The following is a 20,628-nucleotide window of genomic DNA, read 5'->3' as shown; positions in this document are numbered from 1 at the left end:
CAATGTGGAGCGTTGCTTGAGCAGGGAAACTTGTCGGTTCTGGGACATTTGGTGGGAGTGAAACAAGCGAAAAATTCTCGCGATGATATTTTGCCACCAAACACTAGGAACTATAAATTTGCATAAACAAACATATTTTTTTCGCTGTCTGTCTGCTCTTCACTAGTATGCGCTGCTGTTTGTTGTTTGCTGGTTTTGATCGCTTACAGCTTAACAACCCGGTTCTGTTTGCAGTGGAGGATTAAATAAATTGGTTACATTTTCTTGACAAAAAAGGATACAACGAGGTTATGCTTCTAACCAAACAGTGCAATCTGTAACACTTTTTGCCTCAGTGTTCGTGTGATGTCTATTTGGGTCGAGTTTGGAGTTTCGAGTTCTTTAGAAAGATAAAACAAGAAGGCATGATCACAGGCATCACCGATTTTTTGATTATAAATTTGAAAACAAAATAAGATCTCAGTAGGGTAAAAATTTACTTCGTCATATGCGCTGATTCCCGTCACATCAGACCGAAAATAGCCAATCATTACGAAAAATTCCGACTTACCTTTACCAATGCAGTGCCCCATTAGATGGAAGCAAAATGATGTAGACTGCGTAATGGTGCGTACAAGAAACCGATTCTCAAACTCAAAATCAAACTCGAGCACTATACTTACAAGTGACAAATACTTCCACGGCATAAGACCGTTGTGAAATGCTATGTTTATAACCAATTTTTCAGTGCACGTGTTTATTAAAAGGAAGCCACATTCTCCTGCTTTTTATCAGAACAACCAAACGAGAAATACAGGTATCGGTCGTTCACGTTAACATTCGATAAACGAACAACCCAGAATCAATTAAAATAAATCAGTATTAAAAACTCAATTCCACATCCCACCTCCGGACGGTAAGCTGCCTTTTATCTTCTGGTGTGTTCCAATCCAGTAGTGCCTTTCTCACTGTAAACTGACACCATGAGAACGCCAAATGCTTTCCCTCGGTGTGGCGGTGCTTAACCGTTTGAGTTTCAAAAGAGGTAAAAAGCTATTTCCTTGGTAGCGCATTCAATACAGAAGTAGTGGCGGAAAAATTTGCATTCCGGTAGTAACTGTATTAATCTGAACGACCGTTCAGACTTTTCCGTGGAGGTGCGAGAGCACTGCTAGTGAATAGAAAGAGAGAAACGTGTAGAAAAAGAAAAGTGTGGTATACCGCATTGAAAGTTGCACAGTTTACCTCCATTATCATCTTTAAATCGGTTGAAATCTTCATTTGTAGTTAATTTTGTTCATATATTCCTAAACAGTTGTTGCCAGTCTTTTGATGGTTTATCGTTTACAATTAAGGTCTCAGTTCCTTTCGCGTTGGCCTAATTACGGCATACTTCCCTTTGGAGGAGAAAATATTCTTTTGCATATAAAGAGCATTCATTGCTCCATGAAAAATTGTCAAATGATCCATTGATAACTTTCAAATAATCTACAGAAGCATACCAGAAAATCAGGAAGCAGTCATTTAGATGGAACATTGTCGAATGATTCCCTCTTTTCATAAAATTTATCAATAAGAAATCCCAGAACTTCATAACCTTCTCTATGAAATACACCAAAACCTCTATTTAAATAATGAGTCGGGACTGCCTAAATAGAATTTTTACCTAAATGGATTCAGTCTATTACCTAAATGGAGTACAGGTTGAAAAGAAGTTCAAGAAGGGAGAATGACTAGGAGATTTAAAGGGGGTCATGCGGAGTTTCAGAGGGCTTTCAAGGGAGTCTCAGAAAAGGAGGGGCTTTAGGGGCATTTTCGGGGGTTTAGGAGGATCTCAGGTTAAGGGCCCAAATAGCCGAGGCGGTAAACGCACGGGTATTCAGCATGACCATGCTGAGGGTGACGGGTTCGATTCCCGGTCGGTCCAGGATCTTTTCGTAAAGGAAATTTCCTTGACTTCCTTGGGCATAGAGTATCTTCGTGCCTGCCACACGATATACATATGCAAAATGGTCATTGGCAGAGGAAGCTCTCAGTTAATAACTGTGGAAGTGCTCATAGAACACTAAGCTGAGAAGCAGGCTTTGTCCCAGTGAGGACGTTACGCCAAGAAGAAGAAGAAGAAGAAGAGGATCTCAGGTAAGACTTGTCATTCAAATAACTAGATGGGCACGAAACACGAAAAACCCTGAAAAATTCGGCCAGACTGAAAAATTATCCAATGTGGGTCAAAGTCGGGTCAATTTTTTCATAGGTTGAGCCACTGTTGGACTAACATCTAAAAACTGTTGGGTCTATATTGGGTTTGTCGTTCAAAATGAAAGCAGGTCAATGATGGGTTGCTGTTGGGTTTGACGTCATCAATGATGATGAACACAATCGGATTCCATTTAGGTAACGTTACCTAAATGGAGGGACCTAAATAGAATTTACATCGTTGCAGAAGAAAATATTCTTCTAGGACGCTTCTATGGAAAGATATAACTGTTCTTGATCCGTTAGAGCCTATCAAGATCGAGTGTTACGTTACCAGATTTCAGTAAAATCTGTTACAAGACATTTGAACCCTCTAAGATGGATATCCCGGATATCCAGAACGCCAGCGTTCTCCCCAATGTGGGACACAAACAATTTTCAAAACGGCCGACATCTTGTTCCGCGGGGGATCACTGAATCGGTCCTCTCGGTGGCCAATGCGCAAAACACTTTCTTGTGACCGTTTTCTAACTGGTATGTTAAAACTGTTAAAGTTTGATACCCATATTGATGAACTTGTACGAGAAATAATATTCAAGGGCCCTGATGAAGATTTCAAACATGGGTCAAGCCTGAAGTAGTTTACATCGCCTAATTTGCCTCTGAAGAAATCACTGTGGTTTGAATTATGAAGATGGTTGAAACGATACTGGAAACGATACTGAGAAATTTGATCACGAATTGAAGTTGGGGTCATTTTTACCGGATCTGACCTCTAGTGACCCACCGGAATAACTCCGGATAGCCGGACATTTTAAGAATGACCGATAGGTTTCCTAAAACTAGGCATATGTTCTGGTCAGATAAAGATTCTTCAACTAATCAATGCCAAATGCTTAACTCGTGACTAATTCTGCTAGAGCAAAGCGTTATGCCTAGCATATACTACCTAAGTGGTTGCACAGTGCACACGTTATGTATTCCGACTTCTGTACTAACTACTTGATTATTCCATCAAACTGAAGCCTTCCAGGTTAATGTCGGAGTTTCACCAGATGTTTTGGTGACCACTAGCATCGCTGCCAATCATTAGCGGATGGCTTAGTTAGATGGCTGAAGTACAGTGTCATGACTTGTTTAAAAGTATCCATATTTTTTTTTATTAGAGTTTGCAACACTTTCATCAATTGTGACAGCACATGCATATTAGACCGGCCCAAATACAAAAATGTCAAAAAATTCCACGGGGCACCCTCTAGAATCGTGCCTTTGGATGAGAAGAACAATCTGTGAAAGATTCAGCTCAATCGGTTGAAAACTGAGCTGGCGCAAACGAGTTGAAGGTTTGTATGGGATGTTCAGTCCAAATATATGGGAAGTTGGATGACCTCCAGTCGCTCATACAGCACGCCGGTTTGGCGAATTCGATTTGGCTCAGAATTGAAAGAATAACAGTTGATACCCTAATGAACAACTTTGCAGAAGACCATATCATGATAAAACTTAATTTAGTTGCGGTTTTAGCCAAAGAAACCAGGATGAGAACATCGTCCTCTGTTTACTCTCGGTTGTTATATGCAGCACGTGTTGGTTGGCCGTAGCTTGCGCGCTACATCATAGGCAGCTATGTAATTCTACATTGTCTCGATACTTACCCACATGCGTGAGCAATGAAAATGAAAGACAACATAGCCGCCTATGATGTAGTGAGCAAGTTTCGAACGTGTTCAAATATTAAGTCCAGTGTGAATGGGGATTAATGGCAACCATTTATTTAATTCTAGCATAATAAAAGCTCACAGCTTAAATGATAACCGAAGAACCTGCAATGTTTTAACATTCTTCACATGGTCCTACACGCCGAAATATTAATGTTAAATAAACATCGTCAATTTGGTTCATCTAATAGTAATAAACCGAAAGCCAGCAACATAAATACATAATGCAATAAACATCACAAAGCTGTGTCAGATACATGAGCTCGAATGCCCACACCTCGTTAGGGTTATTTTACTCATGCACAAGTGATACTCACCTATGATAACCTGGTTACGCGCCATTACGGAAATATTTTGGATGCAAAGTTGATCACGATAAAAACAATCCGGGTTGGAAATTGAAATGGACGCTTCTGATTGCAATCATTTTAATCGCAGCATTGCGATGAGCCGGAAATTAAAATTTTTTGCGCTCAAACGGAGCGCTGAATCCAATCGTTGACGGGTCATCTGCCGGGGAGTATGTGGTGCTCGTTTTTTACGGACTAGAGGAATATTAAAAGCAACTTCGACTGCTTTTTAGTGCAACAGAAGTGACACGCAGTTGCAAAATAGGAATCTGAGGTGCTATGGCCGGAGCTATAGTCAATTTGACTTAACCGTTCCACCATACGATTGTATTAGTCCATCAAAAGTGCTCGTTCTCGTTAGTTTGAATTATTTTAATGAAGAACAGAACCTTTACATTGGATTCATTTTATAATCTTTATGCAACTTTGCTGTTTTCTTGGGTTTATAAAACGCATCAGCTACAATTTTAAAGTCCCGTATACAATAAAAACTCTGCACATTTCTTATGTGAGGTCAATTCCGGAATACATATTGCAGCGTTGTCTGGTCCCCTTTCAGATTAACGCATATCGACAGGATATAATCAGTACAAAATCAATTTCTATTAGGGAAGTGCAACCATCTCGGCAGGGGTCCTATTTTGGGCACTTTTCTGCTATAACTCAGCCAATTCTGAACCAATTGACACAATTTTTGGAACGCGATGAGATACGTATAGTATCTAGTCGTGCACAAAATTTCAAGTTAATTGGTTTGGAGTTGACTGAGTAATAGCGAAGAGTGCCTGAAATACCGGCCGCTGCCCAAGTGGTTCGCTACCCTATATGCTCTTCGGAAACTAGGTTGGACAGTATTTCCTCTTCCATCATATGAAGCACGTTGCATGCTCATTAACATTCAGACATTAAAAGAGCGTCGTGAGATCGCCATGATCTCTTTTGTAAATGATATTATTTCGCAACGAATTAATTCATCTGAAATTTTATCTGAATTAAATTTCTATGCGCCCACACGGCGTCTTCGTAATCGAACACTTTTTACAACTTGTTATAATCGGACGGATTACGCTAAATTTGGTCCAATCAATCAAATGATGTCAATCTATAATCACCATTGCAAAATGATTGACTTTACAATGTCTCGGCATAATCTGAAACAATATTTCAATACTAACACGAATAGACACGCATAGTTTTCACGAATTACTTTTTAGACCCCTATAAAAAATAATGAAATGCAATAATTAGAAATAGAAAACGAAATTTTTGTATATGTTTATGTCTATGTACTAGTCTACGTTGGATTGACGAATAAATAAATAGGTATATCGTCGAATTCCTGCAATAGGAACACAACTAGGAAAAAAATGTGAATTTTCAGAACAAGCGTTTGAAAATTGAAATCTTGAAGAACATCCTGGGGCCTGTCCGTAAACTACGTAAACTAGGAGTGAGAACAGGGGGTTCTGGCCAAAGTCTACGGTCCATACAAATTTCAAAAATTTTGTATGGACGAAAGTCTACGAGCGAGAGTGGGGGGTGGGGGTTCGGTCTGAGAGTGCCAAAGTTGAGTCTTCGTAGTTTGTGGACAGAGCCCTGCAAACTCGCGTATTTGGCTCATCATTTGACGAAAGTAAACGAATTTTGATTGTTGTATCATTTAAAGGGCCTGAAGGACTATCTGTTTGATGAAATATGGATAACTATTTTTAACGACTATTGAAAAGTTGTGTTACATTACAATTAGATTTTGAGCCTTTTTTGTTATGTGTGCAATATTCAAACACCAAACGTCAACACATCACCTCACTGGGAACACGATATTGAAAACAAATGAGAAGAAAAAATTGTTTGCCCTCGGCCGGCCACTGAACGAAAAGCAGCTACATCCGCTTCGCATCTCGGCACACGAACATCAGCATCGATCGGACGGAGAGTGAAGAAAGTCGAGTTGCATGCCGGAGTGGGTGAAGTGTTGTCCGTCGAAAACAGTCGGTGCAAGTGAATTCTTGGAGCCTCACTCGGAGTGCAGGAAGAGTGTATAAATTAAAAGCCACTCACAACTTCAAACCCGCTAATTGTCCCCTGCAAGTGGCCAGCGTCCGCGGAATACCGAATCCTTCATCTCGAGAGCACACCACGAAAAACTGGCGTGGTTTCGCACAGAAAATCAACCGCGACGAGCACGGCCAAGTGACTACGGGAGCGATCATTGTGCGTCTTTGGATAACCGGACACGCACAGAACTGTCCCGGGAGGAACACCCGGGGAATCCAGGTCGAAACCGTTCCCATCGAATGTGGATGTGCAGCTTGGATGCGAGCATAACCTCGTGCGACGGGCACAATTTGAGTGCGTAGGTGTTAAATTGCGATCCAGCGATAGCATCCGGCAGACGACATCATCTGAGAGACGACAGCACTGCCCCAGCGGTGCGACGATTGACATTGTAGTTGCACGATAGTCGGAGCACAACAGCATCTTCCCAAATTGTGCGGAAAGCAGCAGTGGAATCTGATCAACGGTGCCTCTTCGCAAAACGATCTTGTAGACTGGCAGATCGATATCCGGGAAACCGCCAGAGCTGCAGGTAGCTAGAAAAGCCTTCACAGAGAAGGCTTTTCATTCCAGACTAGCAGTTCGAGACGGCCATTCAGGCCGGTCCAAGTACCGACTGTGCGGCATCGGACGAGGCGAGAGGACACACGATCTCGGTTACGGACAGGAAGAGAACACCTCTGGACACGCTCCAGGTGGCCAAATCCAGCGGCAAAGGAGGTCCGTGGATAATCGCGGCGACCGATTCCAGATTGCACACGCTGTCCCCGGCTCGGCAGCACGGATTTGCACGCAGTGGCCCGACGAACGGCGGTCGTGCTGGAGCATGCCAGGAAAGCGGTTCCGGTAAAATAATGGGTGCACCCGAGAAGATCGTGAGTACTAAAGTGCGAAGAAGATTGGAAATGGAAGGATAGAGAAAGGTTAAGCAGGAGTTAGGGATTCGAGGCAGGAAAGATCAGCTATCACCAATGTGAATAAAGGATTGCACACTATGATTTTGGTAATTTGTGGCGTTAATTTGTTACTAGCCGGTCCGATCAATGCCCCTTTATTATCAGCAAAGATCGTTTCACAACAGTTGATTGATTTCAAATTGTGCCGTTATTAAATAAATTAAAAAATAAAAATGCGGTAATCTCACGTATTCCAACGGCATATTTCGGAGCGAGTCTTCGTGAGACGAAGTTTACATAGCTTTTCAGTTTTTAGCTAAAAGTTACAAAAAAAATGACAAAGTTTGAATTGTACCCCAATTGCAGGAAACCAACGACATGGCGGCGTTTTTGGTGGGGTTTCCTTACCATAGCTCTGTCATTTTCGAATGATCTTTGGCGCAACTTATAACTTGTAACGTACTCTTTGTTTTAGAAATGGACCATGGTACACTCTTTGGACCTCTTGCTCCAAAAAGACTTATTTATTTTCTGCAGAATTGTTTCCTGAATAGACCTTGGTACAAAATAATGCATTTGGAATAAATGACACTATAACTGACGCTGCATTCTCTTTATGTGTTACTCAAGTGTTCTGGAATATAATACTATGTAAATTGCATAAGCTTTGATCAATAATGATTCTCACTGGTGGATGTTTTCGAAGCCGGCCATTGTGTGCAAGTTTTATGTGAACACGTTCTGATTTAGTTCCACTGCTTCTGCCAAGAATGCCACCTAATATGTTTACCGAACCAAACATCACCTAACCAGCTTTTAATTTTTTAGTTTTCCCACGCTTTTGCATCATGCAGCTGTGCAAAAGAAAGAACGAACGACCGAACAAGCATGGCTATAATAAAAATGATTGTCTTAGCTCTTTTGGAGATGTAATAAATTTATTCGGATATTTTACGGTCCCCGGCGTCGGCCAAGGTGGACCAAAATGCTGACAGAAAAGTACTTGCGGTTTTCAGCTGCTGGCTGGTGCAACTATGTGAACCATCCAAGTCCAACGCCGCACGGACAAACGACACGTGAGGAATAACAGGTAGGTTCATTGCATATCCACCACTGACTGCTCTAGCTATAGAAGGTGCACTCTGAGAGGTACGTAACATACATGCACGATCTTCTCGTACCTTCTACGTAGGAACGAAGGCGCACCACATCAGCCCGCCTGTCTACAGCGCACAGCAGATTGTGGCATCCATATCCGGCTGCCAGCTCTGACACAGAACGAATGTCACTTCAGGGATTAAAGCTTCTCTCGAATGAGAATGCGGGGTACCGTCTTTTTTATATAGAAAAGCTGGATTTCAATTCTCTCGCTGTCAATTGAAGTTAACGTTGAGCCGTTTTTCCCTGTAATAGGATGAATTTGGATTCCACTGAAGGATTGGCTCACTCCCTAATAATGGTAATGGTAAAATCAATTACCGGATGTGCAACGACCTTCTGTGTTCATAATGCTTGAAAAGTTTTTTTTTCTGAAACTTTCGTTTCTTGATTTAGTGGTGGAAGAAGTATGCCGCTTACGAATTTGCGAACTCTTTAAAAGCGTTAGCGGTACACGCGTGGGTATTTAGCAAATCAAGCCAAAGGTCACGGGTTTGTTTCCCGTTTATGTTCTAGTCTAGATTTATTCATAAAGCAAATAGTTTTGATTTCCTTGGGCATAGAATATGTTCGTACCTGCCCATATCTTACCTTACTGGTCCGACGACTAAGACCTGAGTGTCCTCTGCTGTACGTAGGCGTCGTCTCCATTTGACTCGGTTCATGGCAGTGCGTCTCCATGGGGACTGCAGTCCCACACTCTGCGATGGGTCCGTAAATCGTCATCCACTTGATCGACCCACCTAGCTCGCTGCACACATCGCCTTCTTGTACCGGTTGGATGGCACTCGAGATAAATTGGACATATGACATCCGACATATGATGACGTGACCCGCCCACTGAAGCCTCCCGATTTTCGCGGTGTAAACGACAGTTGCACGGTTCTCTCAGCAGCTGATGCAGCTCGTGGTTCATTGGCCTTCTCCAAGTCCCGTCTTCCATGTGAACTCCGCCAGAGATGGTACGCAACACTTTCCGTTCGAAAACTCCAAGGGCGCGTTGGTCCTCTGCACGTGGATTCCATGTTTCATGCTCATAGAGGTCTAATCATCGTTTTGTAGATGGTTAAAGCAATGTTAAACAGCAGGCCGTAATCCTCTACGAGATACGAACGATGTCCCTGATGCTCGAACTACGTACATGACTCGATCCATCGTCACCTTGATTAATCGTGTCAGTTTATCCGGGAATCCGTATTAGTGCATAATCTGCCTTAGCTGATCTCGATCAATTGTGTCATACGTGTAATGTGATGTGGGCACGTTGTATTCGCGGCATTTCTGCAACACCTGGCGGATGATGAACAGCTGGTCCGTTGTACCGGCCAACTTCCTCTTCAATCTCTTGCAGGTCAGGGGCCTCCTCAATCTAGCTGAAGTCAGAAGGACAACAGTGCTGCACTGCCAGCTAAGGAGTGTATCGGAAATTAATTGAAAACATTCAAAATGCTCTATCTCGAAGCTTGGTTGGTCTTTGCATTCCGGTTCTTCTATCAAATCCTCGCAATAAAGTCAACTTAACCGTTATGTGTCCGACAAATTTTTTGCTTTTTTCTACACCGTGCTTTTTAAATGGGCGCTGGGTACCCGGGTACCCTGTCGGCCACATAAGGGTTAAGAACAATCTGAAGAAATTTGGAAAATGTATTATTGAAAATATGGTTGAATGAGTACACCACACAAAATAACAATCTGCATAAAATGCTATATTTTATTTAATTTTTTTAATGCTTCAATAACTTGTAGCGAAAAATATGTACGTGAAAAAATATGAAAAATAATTATCATTATTAACAGTTAAGTACACATAACAAATCACTAAAACCAACTTTAAAAATTCTTATTTTCGATAGAAAAATCCCCAAATTTTGAAAAATAGACTATCGCAAAAAAAAACACCTACTTTTTGGTCGAACTTTGACGCTCTGTTTTGAATATCGTCAGCGGTAGTAAAATTCCGTGCTCCGGTCAAACTACGACTTCAATAAATTAAAATGCATGTCCAATTGAGCATGAGCATGAGCATGAGCATAAGATGACCGTACAATTCGTAGTTGCTACTCCGTTACTGACCAGAACAGTCAACATTGCACAGGGAACCAAATGGATGGGGCCTGGGTGTAGCTTTCCATCCTCAATATGCAATTTTGAAGGTTCAAAACTTTATATTGTCAGTACCGGCGCCGGCCACGTCCTTACGGTCATCGGGGAAGGGAAGGAATGTTGGTGTGACATCCGTTGCTACTAGAGACCGTGTGTACCTCCGCATCCCCACGGTTGTCACAGGAAGGAAGTTTGTTAGTGGGAAGGGAAGGGATAGAAAGTTACATAGATTTGGATTCACATTGGTAAGTGATGTGAGCTATGCAACCCTTGATATGATTTAGTCTTCCGCCAGCCGGCTGTCGGAAGAATACAATAATTTTATTGTATGTTTGTGTATTAAATTTAATTTTATACCGGGTATGAATAATTTTTAAACCACGCTTATGTCGGATCAACTCGTAATAACGCACGTTTTAAGCTTATCGTTTCTCAGTTAGAAAATAAAATGTATGCAATTCCGTTTAGTGTTACTGCCAATGCTGAAAAACCGAAGCCCGCGCCGTAGCTTTACGAGAAAACTGGATAACCAAACAACTAGAATCGTTGCTTTTGAGTTTCATCTATGTTCTTGTATTACTTTTTTTCGCGTTCCCGTGTTAATGAGATTGCGTATAATAAAACCGCTGTACATATTTATTATCCGTGAATGTTCGTAACGCGTAATATAAGTTGAAGGTGTGATGAACAAAAATACATTATCGTAAAGTTCGAAAAAGAAATCGAAATTATGGACCTCGGCACGAATAAATTGACGCGGAAAACGTGGTCTACTTGTCACTGTATCGAACGGTAATCTTGACCTTTCTAAAGAAAGAGATACTTCGCCGTTCAGCGACTTCAGCGATCAAGATTGCCTGTTTGTAAATCTGAAATAGAAAAAAGTATTAAATTGTGATACGTTATCCACTGTTATATTTTTGTAAATTGTTATTTATACATATATAGCAGGTTAAATTTACCTTCATCCCTCTGAAACAAACGGTATAATAGCAGTGAAAAATAAATAGAATAAAAAAATAAATAAATAAATAGTGTAAAAAAGTACACCAAATCTTGATCCTGGAATGTTCCTGCATTTAAATAAACCAGGCTGGAAAATAGCAAGATCAAAACTTGAAATGGTAGATCTTACACCGTAACGCACCATTCCAAGGTGATCTACCCACGTTACGGGTTTAAATTAAAATGCATGTCCAATTGAAAATAAAACGAATTTTATGTATTTTTTATTTGCGTAATCGTTATTCGGAGACGCTTAACAAAGAATTTCTCAAAAAATGGTGTTTTTTATTTTTAAGAATTGCGCAAAAACGCGGTGGTAATTTTTCTAGAAAAATTCTATTTTCCTATATCATGAGCATTCTGAAAAAGAATTTATTTGCATCAACAAAAAAAAAAAAATACTTTCCCACAGCTTTCAAATTTTTAGGAGGTATACAAATTTTTGAAAAACATGCGTGTAATCTTTGAGATAAAAGTCAAAGTTAAATGATTATTTTCAGAAAATCTGAACTGCCATTTTTTTTTCCAAAGATTTATAAAGCATTTCAAAAAACAAAGTTATGTTAATTTCGAATAGATTATTTTTGAGACTGTTGTGAACATTTATAGTTAATTTCCGATACACTCCTTAAGCACACGACTTAAAGACCATTTGTTGTTTTTTTTTATTCTGGAGTATTTCAGTATTATTTGTTTATTTATATGTTTATCCGATAAAAAAATAAACAAAGAAAAACTTTCTGGGTTTTTTCATTCCACGATTCTCGAATATTCCTCAAGAAGTTTCTCCAGGAATTCTTTTTTATTTCTTTTTATATTCTAGAAGTTAAGAGTTCTTTTCGAGATTCGTTTAGAAGTTTATCTGTGATTTTCCAATAGTTCTTACAAGATTTCTCCAGTAGCTCGTTTCGGGATTCTTCCTGGATCTCTCTGGAAGTTCCTTCAAAGAATCTTTCAAAATGTTTTGCCAATACTCTTCCAAAGGTTTTACTTTCTAGGTTTAATCACCGCATGACTTTATCATAATTGAATTTTATTGGCTTTTCTCGGTGAACTTAATACTACTCAAAGAAGGAGGGAGTAACGAAAGTAATGAAAGAAACGGTGGATAGAATCGCAAGTGTGCGACGAGAGAAATTGAATAGGAACAGATCACAACCACATCTTTTTGCCTGTCTAGGGCTAGTAGTCATCATCAAACTACTAGTACCTAGCCGTTCAACACGAGGACGTTAGGCAAAGGGGTCGTCGTTGTGATTGTATTGTTCAATTATGGCCCTCTGTTAATTTTCAAATTCTATTCAATTTCTCTAGTCGCACACTTGCGGTTCTATCCACCGTTTCTTTCATTACTTTCGTTACTCCCTCCTTCTTTGAGTAGTATTAAGTTCACCGAGAAAAGCCATTAAAATTTAATTATGACTTCTCCAAAGCTGTCTAAGATTCATCCATAAGTTTTTTTTTCTCTTCTATTCCTCTAGGAATTCATTAACCTTATGTAACTCGCACGGTTAGCTATCACGTTAATGCTGAGCTTAAAAAGCGAGATTTTTTCAACGTGTTGTACAAAATACAACAAGGCGATCGCTGGAGGGTTAAGGAAACGATGAACAAAATTGTGAAAGTAACCCCTTCTAGGAATTTTTCCAAGATTTCTCCAAGAAATCCTTCTGGAAATTTCCTTCCAATATTTCTCCCTAGATACTCCTGGAAGAGTCTTTCAAGAATTTCATTCAGGACTATCAATTCGTCCATTACACCTCCAGTATACCTCCAAAAGCTGCTATCTGATCTTCACCTGATTTTTTTCCAGGATTGCTTCTGGAATTCCTTCTGGAGTTTCTTCAGGAAATCTTCCGGGAGTTCCTTTTAAAATTTCCAAAGGATTTTTTTGGCCAGTATTTCACCACAAGCTTCCTTCCGGGTTTGCTCCATCAATTATATTCGGGATTCCATCAGTAATTTCTTCCGAGTCTTGCGAGATACCTTCAGGGGTTCTTAGAAGAGTCTCAGAAGAAACTCCTAGAGCAATCCCAGAAAGAACTCCTGGACGAGTAGTGAAAAGAATTTCTTAAGTTATTAGGTACGGAAGGGTTGCCTGGAGTTTTTTTTCTGAAAAGAACTTAAGGATTAGTCCCGGATGTAATCCTGAAGAAAACTTGGAAGGAGCTCTTGGAAGAATTCCAGCTGGGATTACGGAAGAGAAATCTCGAAAAAAAAAACGCCTATGGAATATAACTTCCAGGAGGCTTAGGAAGAACTTTCGGAGGATTCCGCGAAAGAACTTTTGGAGAAAAAATAAAAGGAATTCTTGATGCAATTCCAGAAAGAACTCGTGGTAAGTACTGCAGTAGGAACTGCTGGAAGAAGTTCAGAAGAAATTCCTGTTTAAATACCAGAAAAATGGAAATGAACCAAAGTTTTACTGTATAGCGTATGGGTGACGAAAGGAACAATTTCAGAAGAAACCCTCCATGTTTTTTTTCATTTTTGCCTTTCTCGTACACCAAGGTGTACCGAAAGGCTATATGTTCACTCCAAAAATGAAAATTTGATAGAGCCTCCGGAGGGGTCAAGTGTTATATACCAATCGACTCAGCTCGACGAGTTGAGATGATGTCTGTGTGTATGTATGTGTGTGTGTGTGTATGTATGTATGTGTGTGTGTATGTGTACAAAAAGGTCACCTCATTTTTAGATAGTAAATATTAACTGATTTCAACGACCAATGGTTCATTCGACGGGGTACATTGTCCCATTGTTTCCTATTGAAAATGGTTCAGATCGGTCCAGCCGTTCCGGAGTTATGGCCATTTAGGTGTTCCGGACCGGTTCCCCAGGAAGGGGCCAGATATGAAAATGCAACAAACCCATGGCATGCGACCCATCAAACCACGGCATTTTCGATTATCTGATGAACGGAAAGCAGGAAAATAGTCTATGACTATATCTGAACCGGTAGTGTTCCGGAACCGGTTCCGGGTGTCCCGCCGGAAGTGGCCAAATAAGAAAGTGAACATAACCCATGCATGCGACACGTCAAATAGCGGCTTTTTCGATAATCAGTTGAATGGTAAGCAGGAAAATTGTTTCAGACCATGTGAACCGATAGTGTTCCGGAACCGGTTCAGGATGTCCTGCCGGAAGTGGCCAATTAAAATAGTGAACCAAACCCTGGCATGTGACACATCAAAGAGCGGCTTTTTCAATAACCAGATGAATGGTTAGCAGGAAAATAGTTTCAGACCATGTTTGACCCGGTAGTGTTCTGCAACCGGTTCCGGATGTCCTGCCGGAAGTGGCCAATTAAAAAAGTGTACCAAACCCAGGCATGCGACACATCATTGAGCGGCGTTTTCGATAACCAGATGAACGGTTAGCAGGAAAACAGTTTAAGACCATGTTTGAACCGGTAGTGTTCCGGAACCGGTTACGGATGTCCTGCCGGAAGTGGCCAATTAAAAATGTGTACCAAACCTAGGCATGCGACACATCAAAGAGCGGCTTCTTCGATAATCAGATGAACCGTAAGCAGGAAAATAGTTTCAGACTATATCTGAACAGGTTGTATTCCGGAACCGGTTCCAGCTGTCCCGCTGGAAGTGATTAATTAAAAAAGTGAACCAAACCCAGGCATGCGACACATCAAAAAGCAGTTTTTTCGTTAACCAGATGAACGGTAAGCGAGAAAATAGTTTCAGACCATATCTGAGCTAATTGTATTCCGGAACCGGTTCCGGATGTTCTGCCGGAAGTGGCCAATTAAAAAGGTGAACCAAACCCAGGCATGTGACACATCCAAGAGCAGCTTTTTCGATAATCAGATGAACGGTAAGCAGGAAAATAGTTTCATACCGTAACTAAACCGGTTGTATTCCGGAACCGGTTCCAGGTGTCCCGTCGGAAGTGACCAATTAAAAAACTAAACTAAACCCATGCATGCGAAACATCAAATCATCAAAAATGTTCGTTAACCAGATAAACGGGCAGCAAGAAAATAGTCTCTGACCACACTTAAGATTACCGGCAGTGTTGCATAATCAGGATTGGATCCATTGCTAATGGATAAAATTACGCAGGTGAACAAAATCGATGCAAGCGATTAATGTGTGTAGAAGAACAAAATCTTGATAAAAATTTAAGCGATCTTGTCAAATTACACCATTTTAGATTCCTGAGGATTAACGTTGTATGGAAAAATTTAAATTTTATAGCACCATACCCCTTTTGCGTCTGGTTGAGCCCACGCGCTCTGTAACACGGCACGCTATGTCTGAACCAGCAGACTATAAAAATTGAATGTACATCGGGTTTCTTTCCATAAAACATCAGTATTCAAGCCATATTTTCATTTGCAGAAGGTTTCAAAATATTCTATCGGTGAAAATTTTTCCATACATTTTGTATGGGAGAGAAATTGATCGAAAATGAGGATTTCAAGCAAATTTGTATGGAAAACGGTCAAAAAGGTGGAAAAATCAAAATTTCCCCGATGGAATATTTTGAAACCTTCTGCAACTGAAAACGTAGCTTGAATACTGATGTTTTATGAAAAGAAACCCGATGTACATTCAATTTTTATAATCTGCTGGTTTAGACATAGCGTGCACGGTTGAAATTTGAATGGGCTTTAATATGGGAAATTTCTCTTGCTTGCACTTTTTTTGTCAAATTTTACATGAATCTTATAACTAATGATCATAAAATATAGGCTAAAATGCGCAGAAAAAAGTTTGCCAAAATGTCTTGATAATGATCGGCATCCAGTACTAGTAAAGGTGGTCAAGCAGTCAACTGAGAGATTAGATATTTTTCAGCTCGGCCTATACGTTTAACATGGCGTCGGAATATGAGCCATCAATAAGTTTCCAAATTCAATTATAGCTTTGATAAAATTCTTGCTTTTCTGAATAAGGCTGACACAAATTTCGATTTTCTCTTAAGTCCAGAGGGGTCCCCCCTTGGAAATTTTGGTCGGAATTCAAAATTTTGAAGAAGGGCACAATAAACAAACCAATAAATTTTTAAATTTTAAAGTGAAGTTAGAGTCTTGCAGAAGTTTTTGTTTATCAAAACCGATGAGTTAAGCGATTTTGCTTATTTTTTTTAAAGATTTTTTTCATTAAATACATTTATTATTTATCAACTCCACCCCCACGAGTCAACGAGCACTGTAACAAAAGAAGAAAATGAGATTATTTCCGTTCTAGAGTATTCTCAGGATTCAGGAACACTTCGGCATATGGCCGGAAAAAATGTTGAGTATATATTCGACGAGAAAGGCACTATCACCACTAGGTGGATTAATCTGGGTTTTTTTTATATAAAGTTGAACCACATTATAAGGCACAGTCTCTATATATCGTTGTTGCGGAAGGTGGCGATTCTCGACATTACGTCAAGTCTAACAGCAGAATTCAACCGTTAATGGTGTTAAATCAGAGATAGTCGTGTGACTCCGTAGCTTGAAGGAATAGAAGCGCCCGTCTAGCGAATTGGGAGTCGTGAGTACGAGTCTCACCGGAGTACGTGGATTTCTATTCATAATGCAAATCTCAATTTGTTCATCGAGCACATGTTCTGTTGTGCACATGGATGTCAAAGCAATTTAAACAGTGTAATTTTCCAAATGGCTTGGTTAGCCAAATCAAAATCAAGAAATTGACATTTGTAAGGTGCTACGGTCAACCTTACCGTAATCGGTCGGCCGAGGACCGACCCGTCGAGAGTCCGACTGCACACTAATTGTCATACCAATAAGTGATTGGGAGGCAGTGCCCGAAGCTCTCGACAATTAAAAATAACTTCCTCTCCTGCTTTGACATACATGTGCACAACAGTGTATGTGTTCATCTAATCCCATCCGAAGGAGGTTTGGATTGTGAAAAGAAGATAACCATGTGCGACTGTGGAATCGAGTTCAGTTCTAGGCCTGCTGGCGAGTCGAGTGACTCCGTAGCTTGAAATAATAGAAGCGCCCGTCTAGCGAATTGGGAGTCGTGAGTTCGAGTCTCACCGGAGTACGTGGATTTCTTTTCATAATTCAAATCACAATTTGTTCACCGAGCACATGTTCTGTTGTGCACATGGATGTCAAAGCAATTTCAACAGTGTGTTAAATCAGCTTAAAAGCTAACATATTCCTTTATTATAAAAATTCGTTTACAATTACCTACTCACAAGTTCGGTGACAGTCTACGGAGAAGAAATTGCTACCATTTGGTGTTACAGAAACCTCCACACTAGATTTGTCATACTCTCTCTATGCGCATTGTTCTTATCTAGCTACAACAAATTGGGATTCAGATTGCTAGAGGTGTTCAAGTACAAACGAAGTTTTAAATTTAAAATACGCTGTTGTGCGTAACAATCTTCGTTTCCCTGCAATAGAGACACAATACAAAAAAATGTGAATTTTCAGAATAAGCATTTGGACTTTCATAATTAGCATATGAACATATTTCCAGCGAAAACAACTATTTCGAAAATTTAATGATGACATTGATTTCGATGAAGCATTCCCTGTTAAATACTCATTTCAATGATCTAAAGTTCTATTGAAACGCTTCATAAGTTTCACCTCCCTCATTGTTCCATTTTGATGTATGTTCCTGATTCGATTTGGTACCGCGCGAGACCAAGTCACCGCCATTGGGTAGTGGAAATTAATATTTCATTTGTTTCCGATCGCAACAGCGGATCCACTGCGGTGGAATCCTCCGCGCAACTGAAGCAGAACTCATTTCCTCGCTATCCGGGCCAAAGCCAATAAAAGCATAAATCATGGATTGCTTCCTCAAACGCTTGAATAGAGTTCTCTGGGTAGTGGGACAAAAGTTGCCCTGCAAGAGTCAGCTCGAGACTGAGGGTCTTTTTGTTCAATTTCCGGTCGCTTGAAAGCTCCAACTAATTGTACATAAAATATTTCACGCAACCCGACCGACATTTCTTGTCGCCACAGCCGCAGCACAGCAGCGGTAATGCGCAACAGTTTGAAGGACAAACTTGAGCAACACGAGTCGGAGGAAATGAAGTCCACTTTCCCGTGTTTGGGAAATTTAATAGCTCCATTATGCCAAGATGAAGGAAAGCGGAAAATATGGGCCGGAAAAATGAGATTATGGGATAAATTAACTTCAATTAACCGTGCAATAAAGGATGATTTATCGTATTAGCATTAGTGGCGCCTGGGCTGACATAGGATCAGAGAGCGTTGCTAATATGGAACACTTTGATACTAAATTCTGGTTTTGCCGAAGGCGGAAGCTGGTGCCGTAGGGCACAGAACAGTATCATGAAGCTGTTTCCGACTAGAAGATTCCAACAAGAATGCAACATAATTTTAACAAACCTTGATATTTAGAACTCACTAAGTTATGATTCTGTACATCACATTATTATATGGATGTTGTTGATCAACTGTAATACATTTTAGCTTTGGTTCTTTGGCATCCAGATGGTATTGATATATGATATAACATTATGATAAAATAATTATATTACAGCTATAGATTCATACCACGGTTTGGTATCAACTATACTGCCCATAACTGCATATTTGTAACATTTGCAGTTTTTGTCAATATTGAGTTGATACCGGGGCGCATCTCCAAATCATCAGTACTTTCATCTATTCTAATGAACTTTACAAGTTTGTTCCACAAAATGTGAAAAAATACCAAGCCGTTTTGTCTCATTAACAAATATTAACGAATGTAACCGCATAACAGTCACACTGGGAACAAACACTGGCCTCATAGCGTACAAGCAATCATATTTTGCTCTAATGTTTTTTGAACTATTCGCCCAGCATACAAGAAGAGCTCATTGTAGAAGAAGATTTCTTTGCGGAGTAATTAACTTTGAATTTTTGCCAATTTTTTGAAATTTAGATCCTTTTCCATACTAGTGCAAGTTGCAAACTTTGAGCTCAATTTTCGTCAATTCCTACTTTTGTCGAATGTGACTGTTATGCAGCTATGGGCAGTATAGATGAACCCCAAGTAACACAGAAAACATCTTTGAGAATAAACTTTAAAAAAGACGTTGTAGTATAGTACTATAATCGTATTTGTACACATATTATGTTGAATTCATGTTTTAACTGTGTTTGGCAATAACAAGTTGCTGAAAAATGTTATCATCCTCACTACAAGTTAAAATAACGTAAATTTAACGTTGGTTACACAAGATATTTGTGTCATCGTTTTGCTTCAATTGAAGATGATATGTATAACATCAGTAGCACATGGTTATAACCTTTGAGCTCAAACATGTTATTAAAACGTTTTTTTCACGTACTAAATACGTTAATGTACAACATTATCAGTTTGATATCTCTTCTCACTGACTTGCTCACTATTTAAGAAACATCTCTTTCACTTAAAAATTCAAGGCAATCCAAATACGATAGCAACTTCGATTTTATGCTTTGCGGTTTGATCCCGCTACAAGTATGCTAAACGGGGTAACAAATGGGTATGTTAATAGCCTCTAGAAAACTTGGCGCAGACCACCGAGCAGGCCACATTCACCATGGCTCGAAAGATGGGCGCTACCATTCAAATTTATTTGCTTGGCAGGCCTCCCGTCACCTAAAAATCACTGGGCGTACTTACGTGGCGGCTAAATCTCACTTACCAGCACAGTTTTTACACTATTTTTGATCCCGCGAAACATACTAAAACAATTATTTGGTATTCGTTATACGAAACGCACTCAAACTTTGTTATTGTTATACCTATGTTCAAAACAGGTCATCCAAAACCAAAAATGACATCGTCGAATGCTATTGAGAAGTAGATGTTCAAAATACGTTGCTATGATGTTTTTTCAATGTATTTCATTCGATTCTAGTGGTATTCGACAAACATGTTATTGAGATGTATAATAGTCGTAATTTGAACGTATTTCTGGAACTTTGAGTTTTTCCGTATATCAGGCCAGACCAATTACATTGCCTGCTAAAAAGTTTCACACTACCATTTTTATATATAACCGTTTGTTCATTTACTGATATTTCTGCCAATAATTATCCATCTGGAACATTTTAAATATGTAATGAAATAATATAATTTCCTTATTGATAACGAAGACAAATTCTGCAGTCTTAAAGAACATCATTTGTACATCATAAATGAAAATAACATCCCAAAACATTCTGAC

This window comes from Aedes albopictus, chromosome 3, assembly GCF_035046485.1.
Source record: "Aedes albopictus strain Foshan chromosome 3, AalbF5, whole genome shotgun sequence".
NCBI lineage: Eukaryota > Metazoa > Arthropoda > Insecta > Diptera > Culicidae > Aedes > Aedes albopictus.
The sequence above is the reverse complement of the archived record's forward strand: the minus strand, read 5'-3'. Positions refer to the sequence as shown.